The 12,520-nt window shown below is 42.0% G+C and overlaps 1 protein-coding gene across 4 annotated transcripts in view; it reads left to right on the top strand.

Annotated features, from left to right (window-relative positions):
- Nucleotides 1–12,520, top strand: part of LOC307010241 (neurexin-1a-like) — a 152,395-nt gene that overhangs the window by 112,857 nt on the left and 27,018 nt on the right. The window lies entirely within an intron of this gene.

Below are 12,520 nucleotides of genomic sequence, written 5' to 3'. Positions count from 1 at the left end.
GTTCATTCTCGTGTTTCGCAGCACGTTTGATCTTCAGCAAGAACCAATGAGGTTCATTCTCGTGTTACGCATCACGTTTGAGCTTCAGCACGAACCAATGAGGATTATTCTCGTGTTACGCATCACGTTTGAGCTTCAGCAAGAACCAATGAGGTTCATTCTCGTGTTACGCATCACGTTTGATCTTTAGCAAGAACCAATGAGGTTCATTCTCGTGTTACGCAGCACGTTTGATCTTTAGCAAGAACCAATGAGGTTCATTCTCGTGTTAAACATCACGTTTGAGCTTCTGCAAGAACCAATGAGGTTCATTCTCGTGTTACGCATCACGTTTGAGCTTCTGCAAGAACCAATGAGATTCATTCTCGTGTTACGCATCACGTTTGAGCTTCTGCAAGAACCAATGAGGTTCATTCTCGTGTTACGCATCACGTTTGAGCTTCAGCAAGAACCAATGAGGTTCATTCTCGTGTTACGCATCACGTTTGAGCTTCAGCAAGAACCAATGAGGTTCATTCTCGTGTTAAACATCACGTTTGATCTTCAGCAAGAACCAATGAGGTTCATTCTCGTGTTACGCATCACGTTTGAGCTTCTGCAAGAACCAATGAGGTTCATTCTCGTGTTACGCATCACGTTTGAGCTTCAGCAAGAACCAATGAGGTTCATTCTCGTGTTACGCATCACGTTTGATCTTCAGCAAGAACCAATGAGGTTCATTCTCGTGTTACGCATCACGTTTGAGCTTCTGCAAGAACCAATGAGGTTCATTCTCGTGTTACGCATCACGTTTGAGCTTCAGCAAGAACCAATGAGGTTCATTCTCATGTTACGCATCACGTTTGATCTTCAACAAGAACCAATGAGGTTCATTCTCGTGTTACACATCACGTTTGAGCTTCTGCAAGAACCAATGAGGTTCATTCTCGTGTTACGCATCACGTTTGATCTTCAGCAAGAACCAATGAGATTCATTCTCGTGTTACGCATCACGTTTGAGCTTCAGCAAGAACCAATGAGGTTCATTCTCGTGTTACGCATCACGTTTGAGCTTCAGCAAGAACCAATGAGGTTCATTCTCGTGTTACGCATCACGTTTGAGCTTCTGCAAGAACCAATGAGGTTCATTCTCGTGTTACGCATCACGTTTGAGCTTCAGCAAGAACCAATGAGGTTCATTCTCGTGTTACGCATCACGTTTGATCTTCAGCAAGAACCAATGAGGTTCATTCTCGTGTTACACATCACGTTTGATCTTCAGCAAGAACCAATGAGGTTCATTCTCGTGTTACGCATCACGTTTGAGCTTCTGCAAGAACCAATGAGGTTCATTCTCGTGTTACGCATCACGTTTGATCTTCAGCAAGAACCAATGAGGTTCATTCTCGTGTTACGCATCAGGTTTGATCTTCAGCAAGAACCAATGAGGTTCATTCTCGTGTTACGCAGCACGTTTGATCTTCAGCAAGAACCAATGAGGTTCATTCTCGTGTTACGCATCACGTTTGAGCTTCTGCAAGAACCAATGAGGTTCATTCTCGTGTTACGCATCACGTTTGATCTTCTCAAGAACCAATGAGGTTCATTCTCGTGTTACGCATCACGTTTGATCTTCAGCAAGAACCAATGAGGTTCATTCTCGTGTTATGCAGCACGTTTGAGCTTCAGCAAGAACCAATGAGGTTCATTCTCGTGTTACGCATCACGTTTGAGCTTCAGCAAGAACCAATGAGGTTCATTCTCGTGTTACGCATCACGTTTGAGCTTCTGCAAGAACCAATGAGGTTCATTCTCGTGTTACGCATCACGTTTGAGCTTCAGCAAGAACCAATGAGGTTCATTCTCGTGTTACGCATCACGTTTGATCTTCAGCAAGAACCAATGAGGTTCATTCTCGTGTTACACATCACGTTTGATCTTCAGCAAGAACCAATGAGGTTCATTCTCGTGTTACGCATCACGTTTGAGCTTCTGCAAGAACCAATGAGGTTCATTCTCGTGTTACGCATCACGTTTGATCTTCAGCAAGAACCAATGAGGTTCATTCTCGTGTTACGCATCAGGTTTGATCTTCAGCAAGAACCAATGAGGTTCATTCTCGTGTTACGCAGCACGTTTGATCTTCAGCAAGAACCAATGAGGTTCATTCTCTTGTTACGCATCACGTTTGAGCTTCTGCAAGAACCAATGAGGTTCATTCTCGTGTTACGCATCACGTTTGATCTTCTCAAGAACCAATGAGGTTCATTCTCGTGTTACGCATCACGTTTGATCTTCAGCAAGAACCAATGAGGTTCATTCTCGTGTTATGCAGCACGTTTGAGCTTCAGCAAGAACCAATGAGGTTCATTCTCGTGTTACGCATCACGTTTGATCTTCAGCAAGAACCAATGAGGTTCATTCTCGTGTTACTCAGCACGTTTGAGCTTCAGCAAGAACCAATGAGGTTCATTCTCATGTTACGCATCACGTTTGAGTTTCTGCAAGAACCAATGAGGTTCATTCTCGTGTTACGCATCACGTTTGAGTTTCTGCAAGAACCAATGAGGTTCATTCTCGTGTTACTCAGCACGTTTGAGCTTCAGCAAGAACCAATGAGGTTCATTCTCGTGTTACTCAGCACGTTTGAGCTTCAGCAAGAACCATTGAGGTTCATTCTCGTGTTACGCATCACGTTTGAGCTTCTGCAAGAACCAATGAGGTTCATTCTCATGTTACGCATCACGTTTGAGTTTCTGCAAGAACCAATGAGGTTCATTCTCATGTTACGCATCACGTTTGAGTTTCTGCAAGAACCAATGAGGTTCATTCTCGTGTTACGCATCACGTTTGAGCTTCTGCAAGAACCAATGAGGTTCATTCTCATGTTACGCATCACGTTTGAGTTTCTGCAAGAACCAATGAGGTTCATTCTCGTGTTACGCATCACGTTTGAGCTTCTGCAAGAACCAATGAGGTTCATTCTCGTGTTACGCATCACGTTTGAGCTTCTGCAAGAACCAATGAGGTTCATTCTCATGTTACGCATCACGTTTGAGCTTCTGCAAGAACCAATGAGGTTCATTCTCATGTTACGCATCACGTTTGAGCTTCTGCAAGAACCAATGAGGTTCATTCTCGTGTTACGCATCACGTTTGAGCTTCTGCAAGAACCAATGAGGTTCATTCTCGTGTTACGCATCACGTTTGAGCTTCAGCAAGAACCAATGAGGTTCATTCTCATGTTACGCATCACGTTTGAGTTTCTGCAAGAACCAATGAGGTTCATTCTCGTGTTACGCATCACGTTTGAGCTTCAGCAAGAACCAATGAGGTTCATTCTCATGTTACGCATCACGTTTGAGTTTCTGCAAGAACCAATGAGGTTCATTCTCATGTTACGCATCACGTTTGAGTTTCTGCAAGAACCAATGAGGTTCATTCTCGTGTTACGCATCACGTTTGAGCTTCTGCAAGAACCAATGAGGTTCATTCTCGTGTTACGCATCACGTTTGAGCTTCTGCAAGAACCAATGAGGTTCATTCTCATGTTACGCATCACGTTTGAGCTTCTGCAAGAACCAATGAGGTTCATTCTCATGTTACGCATCACGTTTGAGCTTCTGCAAGAACCAATGAGGTTCATTCTCGTGTTACGCATCACGTTTGAGCTTTTGCAAGAACCAATGAGGTTCATTCTCGTGTTACGCATCACGTTTGAGCTTCAGCAAGAACCAATGAGGTTCATTCTCGTGTTACGCATCACGTTTGAGCTTCAGCAAGAACCAATGAGGTTCATTCTCGTGTTACGCATCACGTTTGAGCTTCAGCAAGAACCAATGAGGTTCATTCTCGTGTTACGCATCACGTTTGAGCTTCTGCAAGAACCAATGAGATTCATTGTCGTGTTACGCAGCACGTTTGAGCTTCAGCAAGAACCAATGAGGTTCATTCTCGTGTTACGCATCACGTTTGAGCTTCAGCAAGAACCAATGAGGTTCATTCTCGAGTGTCAAGCATGTTGAGCTTCTGTTTATGTTCGCTGATCAATGTTTATATGTGTATAAAAGCCTAAATGTAATCGTTTCCTCAAATAAAGCGTTCATGTCACTAAACAAAATTTGTACTTAACCGCTCAATTCATATAGATTAGTTATACGATATCTTTATGAACTTTTTGAAGCGTCAAAGTGATATTTGTGTTCCACAGATGGACGAAAGTCTTACTGGTTTGAACGACATAAGGGGGAGTAAATGATGACAGTTTTTTTTCATTTTTGGTTGAACTATCCCTTTAAAAAATAATACATACATACATACATACATATTAACTACAAGTGTGAGCTTTGCTTTCATCAGCACCAGTCACATCTGCACAGGGACACACGCGTGCACACAGATACACATTTATCAGCTCTTTTCTCTGTGTGCTTCTTTTTTGTGGTGGTTGAAAGAGCAACTTCCTCCCAAAGGACGACGGTCGAGGGCCAAGTCCTCCGGCACAGACAGCTCTTTATGTGCAGTGCAGATGCAGGGTGCTCCTCTGCTACTGACGTCACCTGGTGTTGGGCAGCAGATGGAGCATCTGGAGACATTAATGACATATGGCAGTCAACTTTCAAGTTGGTGCGGGCAAGAAGTGCCACCACAGAGAATCCTTGCTCTACTTCCAGGAAGACAGAGGGATGAATCTTTAAAAATGATCTTATAAAATAATCTTTAGATATTGCAGATATTTATGGTTTCAATCAGAGAAGAAAAAAACGAAGCACAGATTCCAATTTCTCCATCTGTGCAGTGTGTTTCTCTGCAATGCACTCTGACTTGAGTTGCTGTGTTTAGGCTGAACATTTGCAGTGCTCTCGCGCCCTGATTTCAGTGCTAGAGCTCCCCCTCCCTTTCTTTTCTTCTCTTCCTCCTCCTTTTTTTCTCTCCAACCGCTCTCTCTCTCTCTCTCTCTCTCTCTCTCTCTCTCTCTCTCTCTCTCTCTCTCTCTCTCTCTCTCTCTCTCGTGTGCGCTCCAGAGCTGCTCTGTGGATGTCTTTTGGCTGGAAACGCAGCTTGCGCAGGTGTGTGGGGAGATCTCTCTCTCTCTCTCACACACACACACTCTCTCCATGGAGAACAGTTAACATTGTCCTCAGGAAAGAGTGTAAATGAAGCTCTCACCATCTGTTGGAGGCTCTCAGCCAGCTGTGGATGGATTTCTGGGGATTTCTCCTCTTGAAGACTACATTCAGACGAAAAACAGCAGAAATTCTGATTTCAGAAAACGCCTTCGAATTCAGAAATCGCCTGATGCCTTGCGTGTGTTGATATCTGCCAGCTTTCCCCAGGATTTTAAGTCATTTTCGTGATATCTGGCTACATGGAATAACTAGTGTCTGGAATTTGCTTGTTCTGGTTTTATGGTCTATGCTTGAAAACACTCTTTCCTGCTTTATCGAAAGTTGGATTTTATCTTAAACGGCTTGGATTTAAGATTAAACCACGAGGACAAAGAGCCAAGGTTTGGGTGATTGAGTGCTTCTTCTTTAAGAAGGTGTGTGTAAGAGAGGAGTATGGGCAGACAGGTGCGCTGAAGAGCCCGTGTGTCTTTGCATTCTCTCATTCGGGGAAGATGTTGGGTGGCTGGAGGCTGGCGGACTGGCAGCCCTTCTCTGAAACCCTTGCCCGGGGTCTGGCCTCCGCCGCCTGCCTCGCGCTGTACCTCACCGCTCTCTCACTGGGCATCGCAGCGACATCGGACACACTCACCAGGACACATCACACACACATCACCCATGGAGGCAAGAACCAGCCTCTCTCTATTCACAGATCACCTGGGTCTCTACGGGCAGGACATGGTGGGTAGCAGTGAAGCATTATGAAGCACAAACACAATGCAGTGCGCTGAAACTCAAATCCAGTGGAAGGGCATTTGCAATGCTATATTTGGTCAGCATCTCCCACCCTTGATCTCATTGAGATTAGCCTCATCTCTCAGTGTCTGCATCAGCACATTTCTCTCTGGATCGGATTATAGCACATCTATAGAGTCACACAGGCTTAGATGAAAGTCAGTTATAGGAGTATTTGAGCTGTGTTTTGATGTTTTGACTTCTCTTACAGCGGAAGCAAAAAGAACTTCGACTGTTGCATTAAATAGCAAAATATTAAACTAAGTGGCCTCATGAACACATAATGCTAGAGCTTTTCTCAATATTAAATTCAGAGCTGTTTGCTGCATGGTGTCAAAGGGATTTTTAGCCAAGGTATGACGCTCCCAATAGTTTGCCACATTATATATGGACATATTATACAGAGGATGAATGCAGTTCATGCAGTATTTGCTGTGCCATTAGTTATGAGATGTTTTCATGCATTATAGCTCCAATTTATGATTTGATTGTGACAGTCAGAATGCATGTGTTCTAAATTTGCCGGTTTACACAGTCTGATACTCACACACATCTCTGACTGATACTCACACACATCTCTGACTGATACTCACACACATCTCTGTTATATACCTGGGAGTCGGGGGATTAGACATGCTGTGAGCTGATTGGACAGAAGTGTGTTTACAGTCCTGCTGAAATGGCAAAACAACCAATTGAGTCAGTCCACTGGAGTCTGTTTCACATAATGGTTTTTATACTGAGCTAATCATATTTTTTCTATCCTCTAACCCAGCGATTCCCAACCCCCGGTCCCCGGACCCGTTTGTACCGGGCCTTGACATTTTTTTAAATTATTTTTTAAGTGCTATGACATGTCATGATATTTAATCCAAAACATAAACAATAAATAGATCAAAATGTGTTTCTTTGCGCGACTTGCGTTTGCGTAGCGTCTCATTGGTTCTGGTGGTATCTGACCGGATTTTAAAGCGCGGTGCACGTGAGGTGGCAGAGAACTATGTGGAGAGATGATCGGGTCCCAGCAAACCTCCATTGCCCATTTCATTGAAATTTCATTGTAAAAGAAAGGGCGATGACCAACTCGAAAATAGCGGGAAAAAGAAAAGCAGGTCAAGCTTCAAACGTAAATACGATGCCTCATATATTAGATCGTCAACAGGCGATTCCATGGCGCCAAATCCATTGTATTGCTTGTGGTGAAATACTCTGCAATGAAGCCGTCCTTTTTAAATTTCATTTTATCATATCCTGGTATTTGTGTGCATTGTTTTGGATGCATATGTTTTTTTATGGAAGCCCAGGAAGAGCAGCTTGTCTTGTGCACAGCTAAAAATATAAATACGCAGTTCATGCTCGCATTCAAATAGTTTTGTTCTCGTTGGTCTGGTCTGGTATTTTTTGTTAAAGGTTAAAGCTTGATCTCTAATTTTATACTTTTAGAAATGATCGGCTGAAATCTCTGTGTGTTGCTATTGTATTCTGAAACTGTCTGACTGTTGAAACTGGCTCTTATTTTCATACCGTTAGCCTGTGTTGTCTCCTGTCGGCGAGTGAAACACTGAGTTGCTGTTGAAGTGATTGTCTTTAGTGGTTCTGGAGAGATTTGACAGGTGAAATGGACCGGTATTTTCTTACAAATGCGGGAGTTGCTTTTGAAGTAGGCCTAATTGTATGGGAGAAAAGGGAAACATTTTGTGAACTGGTCTTAAAGTTTAAAAAGATCGCTATATTCATACAATTAGCCTTAGTTGCCACCTAGTTTCTTATATGCTAATAAATGCTTGGCTGTTACTGCTTTACTCAGTGCTATGTTTCGATGCATCTTAAAATTAGGTATTAAAATTGACAACTGGTCCCTGGAACTGTTTTTATGAATATGCTGGTGCAAAACATCTATCCCTGATCTAATCCGTTCATCCCCTAAACATTACCACCTTAAACCTTCTTTTTAATAAAAAAAAAAACAAATAATACAATCCAGAGCAATCTTTGTACAGTATCTCATTTGTGTGTTTCTTTCATGAAGTGGTCACCAAGAATAATAAGCTCTGTGCTGTTAATGCACTGAAACTATACTTCTTTTTGTAAGAACATAAACAACTGTATGATGTGTCATTATACGTACAAAGCAAATAGTATTTCTGTTGTGCTGATTCGGCTCAGAAGAGCAACACTCATTCATAAAACAGTTCCCATCATATTGAGTAATGCATACTACAACAGAACAAATTAATAATGAAGTATCATAACTTTCCTCCAAAGACACGTTTACCTAAGGAAATGTTTACCTAAAGTAATTTTTCCTCACGAGTACCATTATCTTGTAGACACTGCCTTACACAGCCTTATCCCTGTTTACACGAGAACGCTCACGGGTGAAAACGTAAAAATATTTTATCGGATGTGCCTTTCGTTTACACGGCGACGGCGTTTTTGGGGCTTAAAAACGCAAAAAAGTGAAACCCCCCTCCAAAGTGGAAATCTTAAAAATGCTCCACCGTCGCGTTCCCGTCTAAAGGGTAAAAACGCAAAAGTCTGCTAGACAGCGTTGCGTACGCGTTTACGTCAGAGGCATGCGCCAGTACAGGAAAATAACAAAACATTATCAAACTAAAATATAGCATTAATTTCATTGACAAAAAAATAAATTCTGAGCGACACGTGAAGAGCACCGAGGGTTAAAGCAGCAGCTCTACCGTATTAAACATGAAAAACTGTGTCAGCGTCTAAAAAAAACTATCACTTTCAATGCGTCACATCGCCACCTAGCCGCCTGGAGTGCACACTACATCTAATCTCACACACTTTTGCGTCACCATATGCATGCAGATTTCCCCCCCAATAACGCTCGTCTAAACGCAGAATAAAAAGTGATAACGCAACGCCACTTTTGCTTTTTCTCTTCAGATCGTTTCCGTGTAAACACAGCCTGAGTCCATACTGCTTCGCTGCACATTTCTGTTTTCGGTCTCAACTACAAATTGAAGCGATAACGCTCATAATCATCGTAAAGATGTAAAGAGTTTGATGGCATCTGTTCCTCTCTGGCGTGTTTGTGACGAACACGGATGACGTTTTCATGCGCCGGTTCGTAAACGTAGCGATAAAGAAGACATCAGATGTATGGGCTGAAGAAACTGAGTTCATGTTGGCAATGTTGCGCAACACAAATATAATGCAGTTTATTGATGGTCAAAAACATCCGAATGAAGACACTTTTAGGCTTGCCAACTAAAAAATCCAATACGCCCATAGAAATGTGTTTTATACTTGATTAAAACAGTGTCCAGTAACACACTTAGTTACTAACCATAACCATAACCCTAACTCATCATCTGTGCATATGTAAATAATGGCGATGAAAACAACCACATATCATAGCAAATAATCAGAATAATGAATATAGCATGTAAACGGGAGTGAGGAGGTTTGATTGTGTAACTGGAAATAATCACAATATTGGTAGACAAGTAAACCCAGTCACTGTGACTGATGATAAAACAACTGGCGCTGAGCTGTGCACATTAAAATGATCAGGTACACAGTTAAAAATAAACTTGTCACTGCTTTCTAATGTTTGGATCCTTCCGAAGGATGTGTTAAGACACCGCTAGAATGGTTTACAAGCTAATAAATCCTCTGTGAGACAGCCTTATCCATTAGCAAATAGAAAAGAAAAAAAAGGTCAGCAATGTCACTGCTCTTTTTTCTGCTGATGCACAATCCGGCTCCTTGAGCCGTGCAGCGGTGCGTGAGAAAGCCAAGCTCTAATCCACACTAATAGGATTGTGTAGATTCACCCACCCCCAGTCTCCTCGACACATGTCTGCAAGCCTTCACAACTGCTGGAGAACACTGATAAAATATACAAATGTCAAAAACACCCCCAAAACTGAGCAATATTTATGACTTTAGCAGTATAAATGCCAACTAAATCTCTCCTAAATCTACATATTTCCTCTGATGTTGTGTGTGATGTGTTTATTTCTGGCCCACAAAGTCTGGTTACTGACAAATCTGTTTTGCTCAAGAGAGATTGATTAGTGTGAATCATGCCTCTCTCCAGACAACGTTCACAGGACCTCAGAAGATGCACTTTAGAGATGCGTTACGCTGGTGAAGGCATCGCGAATTTGTCAAGAGGAATGGTCAAAAATTCATCCTCTACTTTGTGCAAGTCGTATAGGCAGTGAAATGAAACGTGGTTGTTGCTGCTAAAGGACTTACAAGTCACCAAATTCAAAGGTTAACTTACTTTTCCAGCCTGCACTGCATTGATACGTGTTCAATGTCTTTTGTGAAATATTATTTGTGTGGTACAGTGGTTCTCATTTTATTTAGATTGTATTCAGGGATTGTGATTGTGATTGTTGGCTTCAGAAGACTTTTACAACATTTCCGAGACAAACCCTATAATTGTGGCTAAGATGGAGATTTAATTTAATTTTATAACTATATAATTTAATAAGGCTCACAAGCCCTTCCTTGCAACAGTAGCTCACACTGTCGTTCATTAGGTTGGGTCGAGTTGTTGAATCCTGGATCGACACTGATGTGTGAATGGAGACAGAATGACAACTGAATAATTTTTTGCTGTTAGGTTTTAATGGATGATCTTGTTCTTTAAATCTGACTCTGAAGGGTCACTGTGTCTGAACAAGTGAATCAGGGTCTTGAGTTACTAGAAGATTACAGGTAGGCCTATATGAGTTTGATCAGGGTTCGAGTCTGCCGGACAGGGGCTCTTCAGAGTCCGATGTCACGCTTTCTGCCATATGTGGACAAGGTTGGACGTTTGCGTTCTGGTTCTGTTAGAGTATGTCTACATACTAGTACATCAAACTCAATTCATGAAATAAAAATGTATGATGCCATTACAGGGCTTGACATTAACTTTTTTGCTCACAAGCCACTGTGGCTAGTGGTTTTACAAAGTTACGAGCTACTCAGCGTTTTCACTGGCCACAATTTTGACATCGATACAATGATATTATCACCTCGTAACAGTTGCATTTTCCCGTGAGATCAGGCCTAATTGAATCAGATCCTTCTGAGCAGGGCATGTTCATGGTGTCATGGTGAGTTTCTTCTTTAAAAGTGATTGAGAAGTGATGCGAGAGATTACACTGAGGGCTTGACTCTGGGCTAAGGGCCTTTAAGCCAGTTGCCCAGAAGGCAGAAGCACAAAAGCAGAGCACTGAGAAGAGAAAAGCTTTACTATAATCTTCTTTTATTCATTCCTCAACCACATGACCAGATCAATCTGACCAATCACCTGACTTTTTGGAAAGGAAGCGAGGGTTTTAACAAAGAATCAAATTACTATACCTTCAATCCTACAAAAATAAATCAAACAATGCGGAGAGATCTGTATATATTTTGATTTATGTTGTGCATTCTTCTGTTAATAATAGCAGGATTGATTCTTACAATATATTTTTCCGCCCAGTTGTCTTGAAATTCAGGGCCTTGCCATCTTTTTTTCCTCTTGACTTCCACCGTGTGATTATTCCTTCCTCTCTCTGTGCTCGTCTGGAGCAACTGAACGACTGTTGAATAGCACAGTTGTTGACTTAGAGGAAAAGAGAGAAAATAACAAATGAAAGAAGCAACAATGTTTTAATTTGCATTATTAAAAAATGCTTATTAGACAAAATACAGAGTGAAGAGTTTTTGTTTTTGTTTGACGGGTTAACCCTAGAATGAAGTAGGACAAACTGAGTAGGACAAACTGACCCGACAGGAAGTGAATTTTGGATTATTTTCTCAATTAAAATGCCCCCATTATGCTGTTTTAAAGACTCCTAATGTTGTTTCGCAGTATCCTACAGGCATTCTTACATGCATCCAAGGTCAAAAACACTTTAATCAACTCATTAACATTTACATTTAATCATTTAGCCGACGCTTTTATCCAAAGCGAGTTACAAATGAGGAGAACAATAGAAGCAAGTCTCAGTCTAGCACAGTACACATAGTAAGGGTATCTTTTATCTGAGAAAAAATAAATTAAATTAGAACAGTATAGATTAGAAAAGGTAAGTGCTCGTATTCATTGGTATTAATTCAATTAATAAGACCTTTTTTTGAAAATGGCTAAAGCTGCTCGAATTGAGATCATTCCTCCAGCTGGGAGCAGTCCAGGAAAAGGTCTGTGAGAGGGATTTCGTGCCTCTTTGGGATGATGGCACCACGAGCCGTCGTTCACCAGCAGAACGCAAGCTTCTGGAGGGCGCATACGCAACGAGTTTAGGTATATTTGTGCAGAGCCAGTGGTTGTCTTGTAGGCAAACATCAGTGCCTTGAATTTGATGCGAGCGGCTATTGGCAGCCAGTGCAAACTGATGAAGAGAGTTGTGACGTGGGCTTTCTTCGGCTCGTTGAAGACCACCCTCGCTGCTGCATTCTGGGTCTGTTGCAAAGACTTGATCGCACATTCCGGAAAGCCCTCTAAGAGAACATTACATTTTCTCTCCAGTCTGGATGGATGGATGATGGATGGGTGGGTTGGTGGGTGGATGGATGGATGGATGGATGGATGGATGGATGGATGGATGGATGGATGGATGGATGGATGGATGGGAGAGTGGGTGGATGGATGATGGATGGATGGATGATGGATGGATGATGGATGGATG

Source organism: Phoxinus phoxinus, assembly GCF_949152265.1.
Source record: "Phoxinus phoxinus genome assembly, chromosome: 14".
NCBI classification, from domain to species: domain Eukaryota; kingdom Metazoa; phylum Chordata; class Actinopteri; order Cypriniformes; family Leuciscidae; genus Phoxinus; species Phoxinus phoxinus.
This window is presented reverse-complemented; position numbering and strand designations above follow the sequence as displayed.